Here is a 17,076-nt window from a genome sequence, read left to right as displayed (position 1 = left end):
CCAAGGCAGGAGGATCACTTGAGGCCAAGAGTTTGAGACCAGCCTGGGTAACACAGGGAGACCCCGTCTGTACAAAAAAACTTTAAAAAATTAGCTGGGTGTGGTGGTGCATGCCTGTGGTCTCAGTTACTCAGGAGGCTGAGGTGAGAGTAATCGCTTGAGCAAGGGAGGTTGAAGATGCAGTAGCCATGATCACAACACGGCACTCCAGCCTGGGCAACAAAGTGAGACTTTGTCTCAAACAAACAAACAAACAAACAGACAACAACAAAAAACAAAAACACAAAACCAAAAACCAAACCAAAACAAAACAAAAAACTCTATAATATTGACAGAAATAAAGCAAGTTGCATCAAGAGACATACAATGATACTATTTACATAAAGCTTAAAAATACTTGGACCAATTCTATATACTGTTTAAACCTACCTATAGACATATGTGATAAAAATATAAAGATATGTACTGGAATGATAATCCCAATTTCAGGAAAGTGTTTCTTTCTTGGAGAGAGGGAAGTATCAGAGATGCATACACAGGAAGTGTTTGTAATGTGTTTTCTTTCCTAAGCTGGGACCCTACCCAGCTTACAAGATACAAGAGGGTTTATAACACTCTTCCGTATATCTTTTTGTTTGCCTGAAATATTCCATAATTTAAAAAAAGTCTGTCTCGAGATTTAGGCTCCAGTGGGGATGATGCTGTGTTGATAATGAGATAATGAATTTTGCCCCCTTCCCAACATTTTCCAGCCCTGTACTTGGCAAGAGCATGGGCAGAAGAAGAGCCTGTGAGGCCAAGCTAGGAATGGCCACAGGAGAGTAGAGCTGGAGGGAGATGGGAAGGCAGGAGGCAGAGGGATGGTGGTCTGCAGAGGTGCCTGTGGGAATCCTGTTCCCCAGTCACTCTAAGCTGCCTATACACTCATTTTTCAGGGACCAGATGGCCTTAAATGGGTGACCTCAGCACTTCCACAAGAGGACCTTGTCATTACCCGTGGCTTTGCCCTTGCATGGAATGGAACAGTCGCCCACACAGCAGACTTGCTGTAATACCATCCTCTGAGAAAACAATTAAGAAGACTGAAAAATAAAGCCCAAACATTGGCAGTTAGGCTATTAGGGGGAATCAAACTTGTGTTTTGTTTTGTTTTTTAAAGCCTGAACAGCATGGCCTTAGGAGGAAAATCTGAGACAGGACACTACCACTACCACTACCACTCAGTAGGAAAGGAAAGTAAGTGGATTTTCCCATCATTTTTAAGCAGTTAGTCATCTTCAGGGAGGGACAGTGGGGTCTTTCATCTTTTTGATTTACACCCATGAAATTTGGGAGATGTTAGGATGCCTTGGTTGTATAAGGAAACCTCTGATCCCCAGAAGCGATGTAGAGGGAATTTCCAGTGGTGTGTTGGTAACATTTAACAGCCGGCTTTCCAGGGGGAAAATCCATTTGCTGATTTCCATGGCATGAATACTCCCACAATGGCCGATTTTTAAGCTACCAATGTGATGTCACGGAGCATAATCATCTTTGGAAAGCCATACATGCTGGCTGCAACATACTGCTGGAGTTTCCTTCATTACAGGATGGTGAGCACTCCAGCTGGAGGTCGCAGCCACAGGGAGGATGGCCACTGTCAGGGAGGAGACCCCTATATCTATGGACTCTTTCAGCTCCTTCTCAGTGCAAAAAATTCAACCTATGTATGATACTTCTCCCATCATCCCCAGCGTAGAAGGCAGGACTGTTTGCATATCTCAAGGAAGCTTCATCTGGGGCTAAGTTTGGAAACTCTACTCTTGGAGAATTTCAAATTTCCATGTACTGTGTCCAGTTTTACCATCCTCTTGAAGTTTTGCAGTCTGAAGGGCATTTTCTGTGAAAACTTAGGGGGTCTATGTTGGTTAGAATGATTTGAGCACAAGTAAGACAGCACCCTTACCCAATTTGCTTAAATGATGAAGAAATAAATACTCAGAGAATGAAAAATCCCAAGGTAAGAAAGCACCAAGATTGATTAACTTAGGGGATCAAGTATGTCATTGAGGACCCAGATTCCTCCCATATTTCTTCTCTGTCATCCTTTATCATGTTCAGCTCCCCTCATAGTAGTAAAGTGGCTGCCATATTCCAGGCAAGGGTGACAACCACCATTGGAAGGAGAAGGACCAACTATTACTATATTGGAAAACTGTTCCAGAAGCCTCATTTGACAGAATTGGGTCAAACATTCTTTTCTACATGAAACAATGTCAGGGAGACTAGAATTACTATGATTGTCTTAGAATAGGTCAGGATTTAATACGAGTCACATGGAAGAGGTGTAAACAACCAGACAAAATTGTGGTCATGCTTGGTAGGCAACTGTCCTCCCAAGAATTCTTCCACTATTTCAACTCTAAGGCTGTCAACTTGACAAGTTAGTTTGGTCCTTTTGGCTGATTATAGAGATCCACTTGAATCAGAATAATCAACATGATCAGAAATAAATTATGCTATGTTTACTAAATTGATTAACCTCAAGATCAATTTATTTAAAAAGCACTTATTCAGGAGCTATGGGAACTTGGCACTCAGAAGCCACAACTAGTAGGCACCAGGCCCACTGGTATATAGACATAAATAATTGGACTTAGAGCTCCTAATCAACAGACAGAATACATTAACATTTCTTCCAGGTGAGTAGAGGTAAATAGTTTAATTTTTTTATTTTTATTTTTTATTATACTTTAAGTTCTGAGATACATGTGCAGAACGTGCAGGTTTGTTACATAGGTATACATGTGCCATGGTGGTTTGCTGCACCCATCAACCCGTCATCTACATTAGGTATTTCTTCTAATGCTACCCATTCCCTTGCCCCCCACCTGCTGACAGGCCCTGGTGTGTGATGTTCCCTTCCCTGTGTCCATATATTCTCATTGTTAAACTCCCACTTATGAGTGAGAACATGCGGTGTTTGGTTTTCTCTTCCTGTGTTAGTTTGCTGAGAATGACGGTTTCCAGCTTCATCCATATCCATGCAAAGGACATGAACTCATTCTTTTTTATGGCTGCATAGTATTCCATGGTGTACATGTGCCACATTTTCTTTATCCTGTCTATTGTTGATGGGCATTTGGCTTGGTTCCAAGTCTTTGCTATTGTGAATAGTGCTGCAATAAACATATGTGTGCATGTGTCTTTATAGTAGAATGATTTATAATCCTTTGAGTATATACCCAGTAATGGGATTGCTGGGTCAAATGGTATTTCTAGTTCTAGATCCTTGAGGAATCACCACAGTATCTTAGCCAAAAGAACAAAGCTGGAGGCATCACGCTACCTGACTTCAAACTATACTACAAGGCCACAGTAACCAAAACAGCATGGTACTGGTACCAAAACAGATATATAGACCAATGGAACAGAACATAGGCCTCAGAAATAACACCACACATCTACAACCATCTGATCTCTGACAAACCTGACAAAAGCAAGCAATGGGGAAAGAATTCCCTATTTAATAAATGGTGTTGGGAAAACTGGATAGCTATATTCAGAAAACTGAAACTGAACCTGTTCCTTACACCTTATACAAAAATTAACTCAAGATGGATTGAAGACTTAAATGTAAGACCTAAAACCATAAAAACCCTAGAAGAAAACCTAGGCAATACCATTCAGGACATAGGCATGGGCAAAGACTTCATGACTAAAACACCAAAAGCAATTGCAACAAAAGCCAAAACTAACAAATGGGATGTTATTAAACTAAAGAGCTTCTGCAGAGCAAAAGAAACTAGCATCATAGTGAACAGGCAACCTACAGAATGGGAGAAAATTTTTGCAATCCATCCATCTGACAAAGTGCTAATATCCAGAATCTACAAGGAACTTAAACAAATTTACAAGAAAAAACAAGCAACCCCATCAAAAAGTGGGTGAAGGATATGAACAGGTACTTCTCAAAAGAAGACATTTATGTGGCCAAAAAACATATGAAAAAAGCTTATCATCACTAGTCATTAGAGAAATGCAAATCAAAACCACAATGAGATACCATCTCACGCCAGTTAGAATGGCGATCATTAAAAAGTCAGGAAACAGCAGATACTGGAAAGGATGTAGAGAAATAGGGACGCTTTTACACTATTGATGGGAGTGTAAATTAAATACTTAAAAAAGTGCATGTGACTATGATTTTCAACAGGAAAGAATGCCAGGACAATTTAATGTGGAAAGAAGAGTCCTCCCCAAAAATGCTCCTGGGACAATTGGATATCCACATGCAAAAGGATAGAGTTGGATTCTTGTCTCATGTCATATGCAAAAATTAACTCAAAGTGGATCACTGGCTTAAGTGTTAAAGCTAAAACTATAACAAACTTGTCAATCTCATAACCCTGGATTAGTCAATGGTTTCTTATATATGACACCTAAAGCACAAGAAACAAAGGAAAAAAATTTTGACCTTATTAAATTAAAAATTGTTGTGCTTCAAAAGACATTATCAAGAAAGTGAAAAGATAATCCAAGAAGGGGAGAAAATGTTTGCAAACCATCTATCTATTAAAGGTCTAGTATCCTGAATATATAAAGAACTCTTACAACTCAACAATAAAAACCAAAAAAAAAAATGAAACAATGGGCAAAGAATTGTCCAAAGAAGATATACAAATGTTCAATAAGCACATGAAAAGATGTTCAACATCATTAATCATTAGAGAAAGGAAAATAAAAACTGTAACATAGCATTTCAGACCCACTATAAAAAAAAACAAATAATAACAAGTGTTGGTGGGGACACAGAAAAATTGGAATTTTTATACATTGTTGGTGGGAATATAAAATGGTGCAGCCACTTTGGAAAACCATTTGGCAGTTCCTCAAAAAATTAAATATAGAGAGACCATATGCCCCAGAAATTAACTGCACTCCTAGTTAAATATACAAATATCAAAGACAAAAGCATTTATCTGCATAAAAACTTGGACACAAATATTCTTAGCAGCATTATTCATAAAAGCCAAAAAGTTGAAACAACTCAAATCTTCATCAACTGATGAATAGTTAAACAAAATGTGGTATATCCATATGATAAAATATTATTTAGCCATAAAAAGGAATTAAATTCTTAGATATGCTACAGCATGGATAAATCTTGAAAACATTATGCTCAGTGAGAGAAGCCAGACACAAAAGGCCACATATTGCATGATTCAATTTATACGAAATGTCCAGAACAGACAAATCCATAGAGACAGAAAGTAGATGAGTGGTTGTCATGGACTGGGGGAGGGGGAAGTGGGAAGTGACTGCTAATAGGTGTGGGGTTTCTTTTTGAGTTGATAAAAATGTTCTCAAATTAGATAATGGTGATGGCTGTTCAACCTTGTGAGCACACTAAGAACCATTAGATCAAAATATTAAAAGCATACTTTTATGGTATGTGAATTAAATCTCAAAAAATATATAATGGCCGGGCACAGTGGCTTATGCCTGTAATCCCAGCACTTTGGGAGGCTGAGGTGGATGGATCACTTGAGGTCAGGAGTTCGAGACCAGCCTGGCTAACATGGTGAAACCCTGTTTCTACTAAAAGTACAAAAAATTAGCTGGGCGTGGTGGCGTGTGCCTGTAACCCCAGCTACTTGGGAGGCTGAGGCAGGAGAATCGCTTGAACATGGGAGGCGGAGGTTGCAGGGAGGCAAGATTGCGCCACTGTACTCAAACTTGGGAAACAAGAGCCAAGAGCAAAACTCTGTCTCAAATATATATATATATCTATACGTATATATATATAGATGTGCATATATATATACGTGTGTATATATATATATATGCGCATCTATCTATCTATATATATATGACTATCTCAGGGCTTTGGGGAAAATAAGACAAAGAAAATCAGTGTAGTAATAAATGTTTAGTTTATGAAATTTATTATATAAAATGATATTATGGTTGTGAAATTTACTTACTCCATTTTTTATCCTCCTGCCTCCCTAATCTAAATGACTTATAGTGTAGATCAGTAGTTCTCAACTCTGGCTACACACTTGCACATTTTAGAACCACCAGGGGAACGTTTACAAAATACAGTTCTTGGGTTTGACCCATGGCCAATTAAATCAGAGGCTCTGGTTCTCTTCCCCACCCCAACACTGCCAATTTCTTTTATTAAAACTTCCCAAGCGATTACCATGTGCTGCCAAGACTGAGAGAATTATAGGGTAGACCAAGACCTGGGCAACACTAAGTCAAATTATGTGGGGATCCTTCAGCAAGTCTTTTCATTTTTCTCTTCTTAAGTCAGGTTTATTGAGATATAATTTATATATATATTAAAATTTATACTTGTAAAATGTACAGTTCAATGAGTTTTGGCAAAGTATAAAGTCCTATGACAACCACCACCATCAAGATATACAACATTTCCAGTACTCCCCTAAATTTCTTTGTGTCCCTCTGCAAGCAGTCCCTTCCCCCGTATATTTGATGTACATACTAGAATGCTGTGCAACATTAAAAAGCATGTCTTTTTAAATAAATGTAAGAAAATGGAGAAAAAAGTTACTATATAAAGAGCAAACAGCAGAAAAAATTCCCTATATAATATAATCTTAATTGTTTAATCTTGTTTTTATGTATATGCACAGGTATCATATGTCTCTCTACATATGAAAACATTCGTAGAAAAAAATTACTGGTTATTTCTGGTTGTGAAAATTACAGAAAATGTTAATTTTCTTTTTTATATTTTTATACATTTTCTAGTTCGTCTACAATAATAAGTTACTTTTGTCATGAAAATAATGATATTTACAAAATAGCAACCTATGGGCAAGTAATGCATGAAGAGCCTTCTAAGGATCGAACTGTCAGCCCCTAGGTTCTGGGTCCCTAGCTGCAAATGCAGATTTCTAATTTCACACACCAGGTCATTGGCTCATAGCAACTGCTATTGCTAAAAGAGGTTAATGAGAAGATACTGACTTCTACTGAGATGGATATCAAAACATATTGACCCAAGAGAAGGAAATATTGATGGGAAAAGAATCAAGGTATCTCATTGCCTTGAAGGGAATAATAAACCTTCTTTGCTGAATCCCACATTCTCTTCTCTGTTTTTATAGGCACACACATCTAATGTCAAAGATGGTGCATCTCTGTAAGCACTATTAGAGACTTGAATTCAGTAACTATTACAAGGGATGAATAAGAAGAAAATGGATACAGAATAAATATAATTTATGGAGCGTGAGAGCGCGTGTGCGCGCGCGCACACACACACACACACACACACACACACACACACACACACACACACACACACACACAGAGAGCGCCAACACAAGATCTTGACCCTAGAGGTCTGTTCAGCTTTGGTTTCAGTTCTTTTAGATTCAGCAGAATCCTAATTAAAGATATGAAGACATATCTTCCAGCCAGCTCAAACAGATCAAAACCAGCTGAGAGCAGCTCTAGGTCTCCAAACTAGACAACTGATTCAGGTTCCCTTAGAGCCAGCACATTGGGCTACTGGGTTTTTGAAGATTTCTTAGGATGAATGCAATTAGAGATGACCACAGATGACTGACGTTGGAATGCTTTCTCCTACATTTTTCTCAAATAAAATAAGACATAATAACATGTTGGTTGAACCATCATTTGAATCAGTGACGTTTTTCCGGGTTGTTCTGGAATGGGTTATACTATTTGGACAAAATGAGTTGAAATTAGTTTCATGTTAAACTATTCCCCTAGTTTGAGTATAGGCTCTTGTATCATTTTTCCATTTACATGTTACTAAGAAAAAAAAAAACTGAATCCCTTAGAATGCTAGCAGCTCTAACAAACAAACTCCTGATTCAAGAAAGTTCTGAAGTAGGAAAACTTGAGAGGTGGTTAATTCAGCAGGATAGCAACATCATAAAAACAGGATTTCTTCCATTTTCTGTTCCGACATCCTTGGTGTGTTTTCTTTGTCTTTGGCTAGCACCCCTTATGGTTGGTTATAAGGTGTATTCCACAGTTCTAGGTGTTCTTTGTAGATGTGACAATATCCAATTCTTTTGAATTTGTTTTGTTTTGTTTTGTTTTGTTTTGAGACAGGGTCTCACTCTGTTGCCCAGGCTGGAGTCCAAGGGCATGATCACAGCACCCTGCAGCCTTGACCTCCTGAACTCAGGTGATCTTCCTACTTCAGCCTCGAGAGTAGCTGGGACTACAGGTTCACACCACTATGCCCAGCTAATTTTTCTGTATGTGTTTTGTGTTTGTTGTTGTGGGGTTTTTTTTTCATTGTTGTTTGATTTTTTTTTTTTAAGACAGGGCCTCGTCATGTTGCCCAGGCTGGTCTCAAAATCATGGGCTCAAGCAATCTGCCTGCCTTGGCCTCCCAAAGTGCTGGGATGGTAGGTGTGAGCCACCACACCTTGTCTTTTTTTTTTTTTTTTTTTTTTTTTTTTGAGTGAAGGAACCTTTCCTTGAATCTCCATCTGTGTCCTCTCCTTTATGTCTCACCCACCCTCAAATTCACTGCATGTTCTTGCCTAAATTAGTCACTGGCAAGGGTAATGAAATTACCCTGGTTTGCTTAGATCAGTCAGAGCCCTTCCCTGAGCCCAACCAAGATCAGGACGTGGTGAGTAGACATCAAAATAAAATTAGGGTTCTTGGTGAAGAAGAAGGGCAAGGCTCTCAGGGAGGCAGGCAAAATAGGGCCTGCTACCACGGTGTAGGGCCCATATGTTTGGGGAATTTGCCTTGTTCTTGGGCATCTTAAGGCATAAATCTGTCATGATGGAATTTCAGATAGCTTATTATTTACTTTACAATACCATAGGTAGTGAAGGCAATAAAAGAAAACAGTCCTCATTCTCCATGAGCTCATACTGAAGTTAAGGAGCCTCTGCGCGGACACAACTAACAGCTAGCCACTACTGAAAGTCTCTAAATGAAGAATTCTGAGAAGAAATCCTATAGCTCAGGTGTCAGCCAAGATCAGCTTTCTTAGGGAGTTAAATAAAATTGGCTCCAATCTCGATCCTACAACTTGTGAGAAATCTGAGATCTCCCCATTCCCACATCCATGACCAACTCCTCTGGATTCTGTCCTGGGCAGTGTGAAGGGCTTACATCCCAGGGGTCACGCCTGGACCCGAATTTCTGCTTCCTCTGAAGTCTGTTGCACTATGCCTCACATCTTACAGACATTTCCTTGTGCAGTGCTGACCCAGATGTGTGACGTAGCTCCTGTCTTTTGGTTTATCTTCCCCCATCACATGAGTTAAAAAAAGCATTTGTGTGGATGGAAGACTTAACTTAAGGTTTGGGACCAGGAAGAGGGATTTATAGAAAACAAAGCAAACAAGCCAGGGTTGGTGGCTCACACCTGTAATCCAGACACTTTGAGAGGCCAAGGAGGGTGAATCACTTGAGGCCAGGAGTTTGAGACCAGCCTGGCCAACATGGTGAAACCCATCTCTACTAAATGTACAAAAATTTGTCAGGCGTGGTGGTGTGCACTTGTGGTCCCAGCTACTTGGAAGGCTGAGGCAGGAGTATCACTTGAACCTGGGAGGCAGAAGTTGCAGTGAGCCAAGATTGTGTCACTGCACTCCAGCCTAGGCCACAAAGTGAGACTGTCTCAAAAAAAAAAAAAAAAAAAAAAAGGCAAAGCAAACAATGTAATATTGAGTAGACATTCTTGTTCTTAAAAGTGATTTTCCTATTTCACCTGCCCTACTCCTCCCCAGGCCTTAGCCTCATGACCTTCATAATCTTAACAATCTTTTCTGTTTTCCTACTGCCAGTTACTATTTATTTCATGCAGAGCAGTTTTGCATTTTTTTTGTTTTGGTTTGTTTGTTTCTTTGTTTCATTGCAAACTTGTCCTAAGGATCCTAAGTATTTTCCTGAACAAAGAGAGTTATCTCTCTAAGAAAAACTCTGAAGCCAGGTGTTAAAAAAACATTTCACATTGATTCAGGCTATTATAGTAGGGAAATCTGAGCAGATCTCTTGGATGTGGAGATGGGATTGACTCAAGAAGTGGGGGCTGCATCACCAGTGTCTGGAGACAAGGAGGAGCATCATGTTTACCAGGGACTGAGAGGAGGCTGAGTTGGTTGAAACTGACGGTTTGGGCCGGGTGTGGTGGCTCGCGCCTGTAATCCTAGCACTTTGGAAGGCTGAGGCAGGTGGATCACCTGAGGTCAGGAGTTTGAGGCCAGCCTGGGCAACGTGAGGAAACCCTGCCTCTACTAAAAAAATAAAAATTAGCTGGCCGTGGTGGTGGGTGCCTGTAATCCCATCTACTCAGGAGGCTGAGACAGGAGAATCACTTGAAACCCGGAGTTGGAGGTTGCAGTGAGCCGAGATCTCACCACTGCACTCCAGCCTGGGGAACAGAGTGAGACTCTGTCTCAAAAAATAAGTAAAAAATAAAAAAACCTGATGGTTTGTATTTATAAATAGCAGGGGAATAATTTGGATATGGAGGTGCATAGGAAGGGGCATGATTGGGCAGTTACAGAGAACTTTAGAAGCATAATCCTGTAAGTAATGAGAGTTTCTGGAGGATTTGGGGCAGGGAAAAGATATGATTAGATTTTAGAATTCAGGGAGAACACTATGCCGGTAGTGATTGGGTAGGCTCTGTGGCAGACTTCAAGCTGCCCATCAACCCCTATTCTTTCTTCCTTTCTTTACTCACAGAGCTCCTGAGGTTTAGTTGAACACAACCACTGTGCCAGACTCTCTGGCAGCTGTATGTGCACATTGGCTAAATTCTGGCCAATGGGATGCAGAAGAAGTGATGTGTTCCTTTTCTAGCGTTATCCAAAACGTGCATCATTCTCCAATAGAAAGAAATAAAGATTTTTGGAGAAATGGCTGCTTCTAAAGGACTGGGCAGGAGAAGTGCAAGATAAGTCTGGAATATCTTGCTGTGCCAAAAGTAAGGAAACACTCAAAGAATGATGGAAGTGTGTTAAAAGCACACAGTGACCAGCCTGAAGGGTTCACCCTGGCCAAATCTGGGGCAATTTGAGCAACAAAATAATGATAATACAGGAATATAACCCATAGAATGAAAAACGAATATGAGTCACTTTGAATATAAGGTGATTAATAAAATAAAGGTGGGGGAAGAAAAATTACTTTTTATAATAGAATTCTATCTAGTAAACATAAAAAGAAAGATGAAATTAGGAAAATCGCCATTTGGCAGCCAGCATAGTAGTAACTGTTCCAGGCAAGGATCAACAATGGGTGTTAAAACTAGTGAGTGAAAATATAAAAAGAAGCAGAATATTTACATGGTTTAAAAACATCATCCCACAATATACCTGTTAAATAAAAGAGGGCAAATATTTACTGTGGAGAAGCCTGGCAGATATCACCCTAACCAAGTGGTCCAAGGTAACATCACCAACACTGGGACAGACTGCCATTAAGTGTCTCCTGATGTGATGGATCAAAGACACGCCGCTTCTGCCGCTGCCTGCCAAAAATGTATAGCCTAAATCTAGGCATGAAAAAATACCACACAAATGCAAACTGAGGACATTCTTTAAAATAACTGACGTTTTCTCTTCAAAAATGTTAAGGTCATGAAAGATAAAGATTGAAGAACTATTCCAATTTAAGGAAATTTTAAAGACATGACAACTAAATGCAATTAATTATCCTGAATTGAATCCTGGGTCTGTAAATTATTTTTCTTTTGCTATAAAAGACATTAGAGAAACAATCAATGGAATCTGAATATCATCTATAAATTAGACAATAGTATTATGTCAATGTCAATTTCTGATTTTGATCATTGTATTGCGGTTATGAGAGAGTATGCCCTTGTTGTTGGGAAACACCCTATACTAAAGTTTTTAGACATAAATGGGTAAAGAGATAAATCATGTCTTTAATTTGCTCTCAAATGTTTTCAGGGAAAACTATTAAGAGAGAATGAATGATTGGCAAATATGATAAAATGTTAACACTTGGAGAATATGAGTGAAGGGTATACAGGGATTCTTTTAATATTTTTGCAATTTTTCTGCAAGTCTGAAATAATTATAAAATAAAAAGTTTTTGTTTTTGTGTTTGTAAGGAATGAGCACGCACTTCCATCTGCCCTCATCCCTTTACCCTTCCTGTTGGCTGGGAGATGATGACCCTAGAGAGTGGTGGGTGTGTGCTGTGGATGGTGGCACTGCCCTACCAGCCCTGGGCCACTGTCTTCTACTGTTTGGGGAGAAATCATCTATGTTGTTAAGTCACTGCATTGGAGGGTCTCTTTGCTACAGCTCCATGTCCTGCAACTAACTAATACCAGCTGTAATAAGGAGAGACTGGAGGAAGGTGGCTTCTTAGGAGCCTGGTGCACTGGTTTAGTTATTCCTATTGAGGGCATGGAAAATGGGGTCACGGAGAGAGTTGGTGAAGACCACTCATTTGGGGAGAGTTAGAGAAAGGAAATTAAGAATAGGAGAGCAACTTGAGGGCGCAATAGAGTCTTAGGATCCTCTGGGAGAGATTTTCCCTTTTAAGAAGCAGAGAAAAAAGTCCAAGGGAGAAAAGAGATGTTTGGGAGTTGGGAAATTTTCTGGTGACCCTGGTTCCTACTGCACTGGTCACCTCTGTATATGGCTGGCCCAGATTCCAGGGCCAGATAGCAGGATTATTTGTGGTTGTAAGTGAAGGGCAGAGAACTATGAACCTGCCTGGACTGAGGTGGAGAGGATCAAATATGATTTAGTGGGATACATAAGGAGAATTAAAAAGTTATAATAATCATGGTAGCAGGTAATCTTTACCAAGTCCTCACTGTGTCTTGGGACTAGTCTAAGTTCTTTACCCCATCTACTCATTTGAACCTCACAATAACCATAAGACACTATTCCTATTTTACAGACGAGTAAGCTGAGCCACAAAGAAGTTGTCAAAGGTCATTTGCAAGTAGCAGACACAAGCTTCAGATCCAGGCAAGCTGCCTCTGGGAACCCCCCTCCAATTTCTGGGGGCCACTTTTTGGTCCCCCGTCTCTCCTTTTCCTTTCCCTCCAGCAGCATTTGATGCTGACATAGCTGAACTGGAAACATATGGTCTCCTTCATTTTGTTGTGGATCTGCACTCCAGAATCTACTTCCCACAGAGCAGGAGAGGGATGGGGTGTAACGAAGGGTGGCAGGTGTCAGCCCATGCCCTATTGAAATGACTCTGGTTCATAGGAAGGATGAAGGCCTGTCCATCTGAGGGCAAAAGAGGAAGGGCAGCCAGAAAGGGGCACGACTATTCTTTCCTGATTTTGGAGCTCTTGTACTGTTGGCGTGTGGGAGGCATTTGGGATGGGGTGAGGGTCACAGTGGGCTTGTGGGACCGAATGTCCCCAGTCTGTTATTCCTGCCCCCACTTCAGAGTCCTGCCACTCACAAGTGTGAGACGATGGATGAAGGAGGAGGGAAGTCAGAAGAGCTTCTGTCCCTGAGGGTCTCTGCTCATTTCTTTCTGTGCTAAAGGCTTTTCCCCATTTTAAAAGCAGTAGGCAGTAAGTCCCAGAATGCCTGAAACAGGAAAAAGAGAAAGAAACTTTATAAATGCACTTTTGAACCCCGAGACCCAGCTCCTGGCCAGGAGACAGGCAAACTCTTTTAATATGCTTATTCTGGATTCACTTAAATGGAAACAGCCTCCAGTATTTTTAGCTGCTGTGTAATCAAAGTGAAAAAGAAGAAGGAGATGTATATATTTTTCTTTCCTAGTTAGAATAAGAGAAGGAATTGCTCATTATCTTTTAGCAGAGTCCCTGCTAGGAAGGGAGGAAAACACCAGGAGTCTCCATTTGCTCCTCCTCTGGCCTAGAGAGGATTTAAACCCAGGAAGGGAAGCCAAGGAGAGACGAGAACGAGGGACAACCAGCAAGTACCAAGGTCTGCGGCAGGAGGAGACCGGCTCACAGGAGCAGCAGCATTGGAAGAGGCACCCAGCAGCCTCCCAGGTAAGAGTGCCAGTTGCCCAAGCTTTACTTACTGGAGTGAGGGAGGTGGCCAATGCGGATGAGCTCAAAAGTGGTGGCTCAGGTGCCTCCGTTCCCGAGCCTGAAAATCCGGGCAGTGTAATTAGTCTCCTATCACCTCCATGAAGAGTTAAAATGAATTGGGAAGTACCTCTCAGGACCCGTGTACTGCATCCTTAGTATTATACTCCAGTCTCAGACAGGGCTAAGCATAGTTATCCTCTTTCCTGCAACACAGATGCGTCTGTGTTGTATCAGTTTCTACCTGGCGTAACACATTTTTGTATAAAATGTTTCCTTTAAGATGTTCCTTCTCATCTTTTTTTCTTTTTAACTTACTTACAATGTCAAAGCTTTCTCTCTCTCTCTCTTTTTTTGGATAATTTAGTATTGTTATATTTCATTATTCTTTTAAATCCTAAAACAGAATTGTTATTTTAATTACGATTAGGAAGCTATGATAACTTTCCCTTTTTCTGGATTTGGTGTGAATCAGTTAAGGGGATGTTTGCAAACACATTTGAACAGCTTTGAAGTATCTCCAGACATTTAATTTTACAGGTTTTAATTATTATTTGTTAAGACGACAACTTTTCTCGAAATCCCCATACTATTACCCTCACAATACCTCAAAGAAAACATTTCAAGACATCTAAAAAAATGATGTGGTTGGCCGGGCATGGTGGCTCATGCCTGTAATCCCAGCACTTTGAGAGGCTGAGGCAGGTGAATCACCTGAGGTCGAGAGTTCGAGACCAGCCTGACCAACATGGAGAAACCCCGTCTCTACTAAAAATACAAAAAATTAGCCGGGCGTGGTGGCGCATGCCTATAATCCCAGCTACTCGGCAGGCTGAGGCAGGAGAATTGCTTGAACCTGGGAGGTGGAGGTTGCGGTGAGCCAAGATTGAACCATTGCACTCCAGCCTGGGCAACAAGAGCAAAACTCCATCTAAAAAACAAAAACAAAACAAAGCAAACAAACCAAAAAAACTAGTTTTTGGAGGTCTTACTTTTTACTTATTAATTTTTGTGCTTGGGAGAGATCTGGGGGAAGGATGGAGAAAGAATGAATGAGAACAGGCAGGGCTTCACTTAAAAGCATGAAACCTGTGTTGCTTATATAAGCATTAAAAAAAAGAACAAGTTCCAACATAAAAGTAACAAACTGCCCACATTGGGACACAGGTTAGCCACAGTGCCTAAAATCCACTGGTTCTTGGAAAAGCTGAGGTGTCACCAAGGCATCAGATGGTACCTTGCTCGGTCAGGGCTACTTATGGGCAGCTGGCCTCTTGACATTCGGACATTTGTTGCAGACTCAGAATCAAGGTGACAGTGTCGGACACAGGAAAAAATAGAGTATCGATACTGGTATCATTTTTCCAGGAGAGAAGGGAAGAAGGCACCTGGCATTCTTTCATACAACTCTAAGTACTGCTTTGTTCCCAGTTTGTAGGCTGCAGCTGACTCCCGAAGGAGGGAAAATAGAACAAATGATTTCAAATCATCCCGTGGCTTCTGGCTTTCCAGTCCAGTGCTGCTCTGTGGTTTGAAATGTAGGGTGGGCAGAACTCTGTTTCTGAGAAGATGCCTGAGGAAATTGTGCCCAGGCCCAGTGGAAACTTTTGTCCATTCACTGCTCATTCCAGAGCCTTGGCCCTTATAGGATCTGGATATAGACATGAGATCATGGTTTAGGTCCTGTAGCCACATCTGGAGCCACCAGTCTGTGAGCTGAGGTTGCTAAGATCTCAGGCCTGATCTCTGGATGGACAGGGACTTTGCTGCTTCTGCCACAGTGGACTCACTGCTAATGCTGCCCAGCCACCATTTGAATCTGTACCCAGCGAGTGTGAGTGGAACAGTGCAAATGCTTGGAAATTAGCAAACACTCTCCTCCTTGCTAGAAGGCTGGAACTTTAAAGTTACTTCAATATGTGGAAAACAACACATTAGCTAAAGAAAGAAATTGCAGGGTTTTTTGTTTTGTTTTGTTTTGTTTTAATCTGACGCCCCTCACACCCATGGATATTACGGCTAATTGTATACAAAGTAATATTTAGTCATTCTGGGGACTGGCTGTTTGGTTGAATAAGGGAGAGGAAGGTTCCTGAATTTAGGTCCTGTGTCTATTTTATCTTGTTATTGTGCATGAGCTTGGTCCCACAAAAGCTAAAGGAAGTTCTTGCTGTGAGAAAGTGATTCATTCTCTGGGGGTAAATGAACATCTTTGCCTGATGTCCAAGAGGAGATTTTAAAGTGCTTTGCACAGAGCCTGGCACGTAATAAATGCATAGAAAATGGTAGCTACCATTATCATCACTCATTTGAGCCTTTGCAAGGCAGATTAAGAGTCAGTTGTCAAAACAAAACAAAATGAGCCTGTGGTCACCCCTGAAAAAGTGATTGAGTGCTGAGGCTGGGTCAGGACACCATCCTTGATCTTTTCAAGCCTCAGGCGGGTGGGCAGACTTGATGGGATGGCTCTCCAGGAAAAGGGTTCTAGCACGGTGGTGTGAGAGTCATCTCCAAGGACTTCCTGGACACTCCCTGGGTATCCCACAGAACTAGGAGAATGGGGGGACAGAGTGATACCCAGAATGTGACCATACTAAGCCCTATCACATAAAACCAAATTTCCATTCTCTTCCACACTTAGCTGTCTTGTATCCTATATGCAATCCTATATTCAACGTCACAGAGACTAGAAATAAAAATGTTTGTATGTACTTGCTTCCACTGGAGTTTAACCTAGGAGAGACAGACCTCCCTTGTGTATCCATTTTCTTGGATCTGAAGGAGAAAGAGATACAGAGGTGAAATCGGTCCCCTAAGCCTCTAGTTCAAGGTGAGTTGAGCCAGGGTAGATTCCTCAGCCAGCTGAGAACTTGCTGTCCTGGACCAGGTTACTTGGGAAGTACAGGGAAGGCCCCTGAGTCACCCAGGGCCCAAGCTGTAGATCATTAGCAATATATACCAAAGAGAGTTAAGGAAGGAGTGACAAGTTTGCCAGTGACATTTGTGACATTGATGCATCCCTAGCCACTCATCTCCCTCATTTTCCTTCA

At 40.9% G+C, this 17,076-nt stretch overlaps 1 protein-coding gene across 1 annotated transcript in view; it reads left to right on the top strand.

Moving 5' to 3' along the window:
• Positions 1-17,076, top strand: part of TNN (tenascin N) — a 119,561-nt gene that overhangs the window by 31,845 nt on the left and 70,640 nt on the right. The window contains exons 2-3 of the mRNA XM_004027935.5: positions 12,904-12,974; positions 13,788-13,987. The gene's annotated coding sequence lies outside the window, so the exon portion shown is untranslated. The remainder of the gene's footprint in view (positions 1-12,903; positions 12,975-13,787; positions 13,988-17,076) is intronic.

This window comes from Gorilla gorilla, chromosome 1, assembly GCF_029281585.2.
Source record: "Gorilla gorilla gorilla isolate KB3781 chromosome 1, NHGRI_mGorGor1-v2.1_pri, whole genome shotgun sequence".
NCBI lineage: Eukaryota > Metazoa > Chordata > Mammalia > Primates > Hominidae > Gorilla > Gorilla gorilla.
The sequence above is the reverse complement of the archived record's forward strand: the minus strand, read 5'-3'. Positions and strand labels throughout refer to the sequence as shown.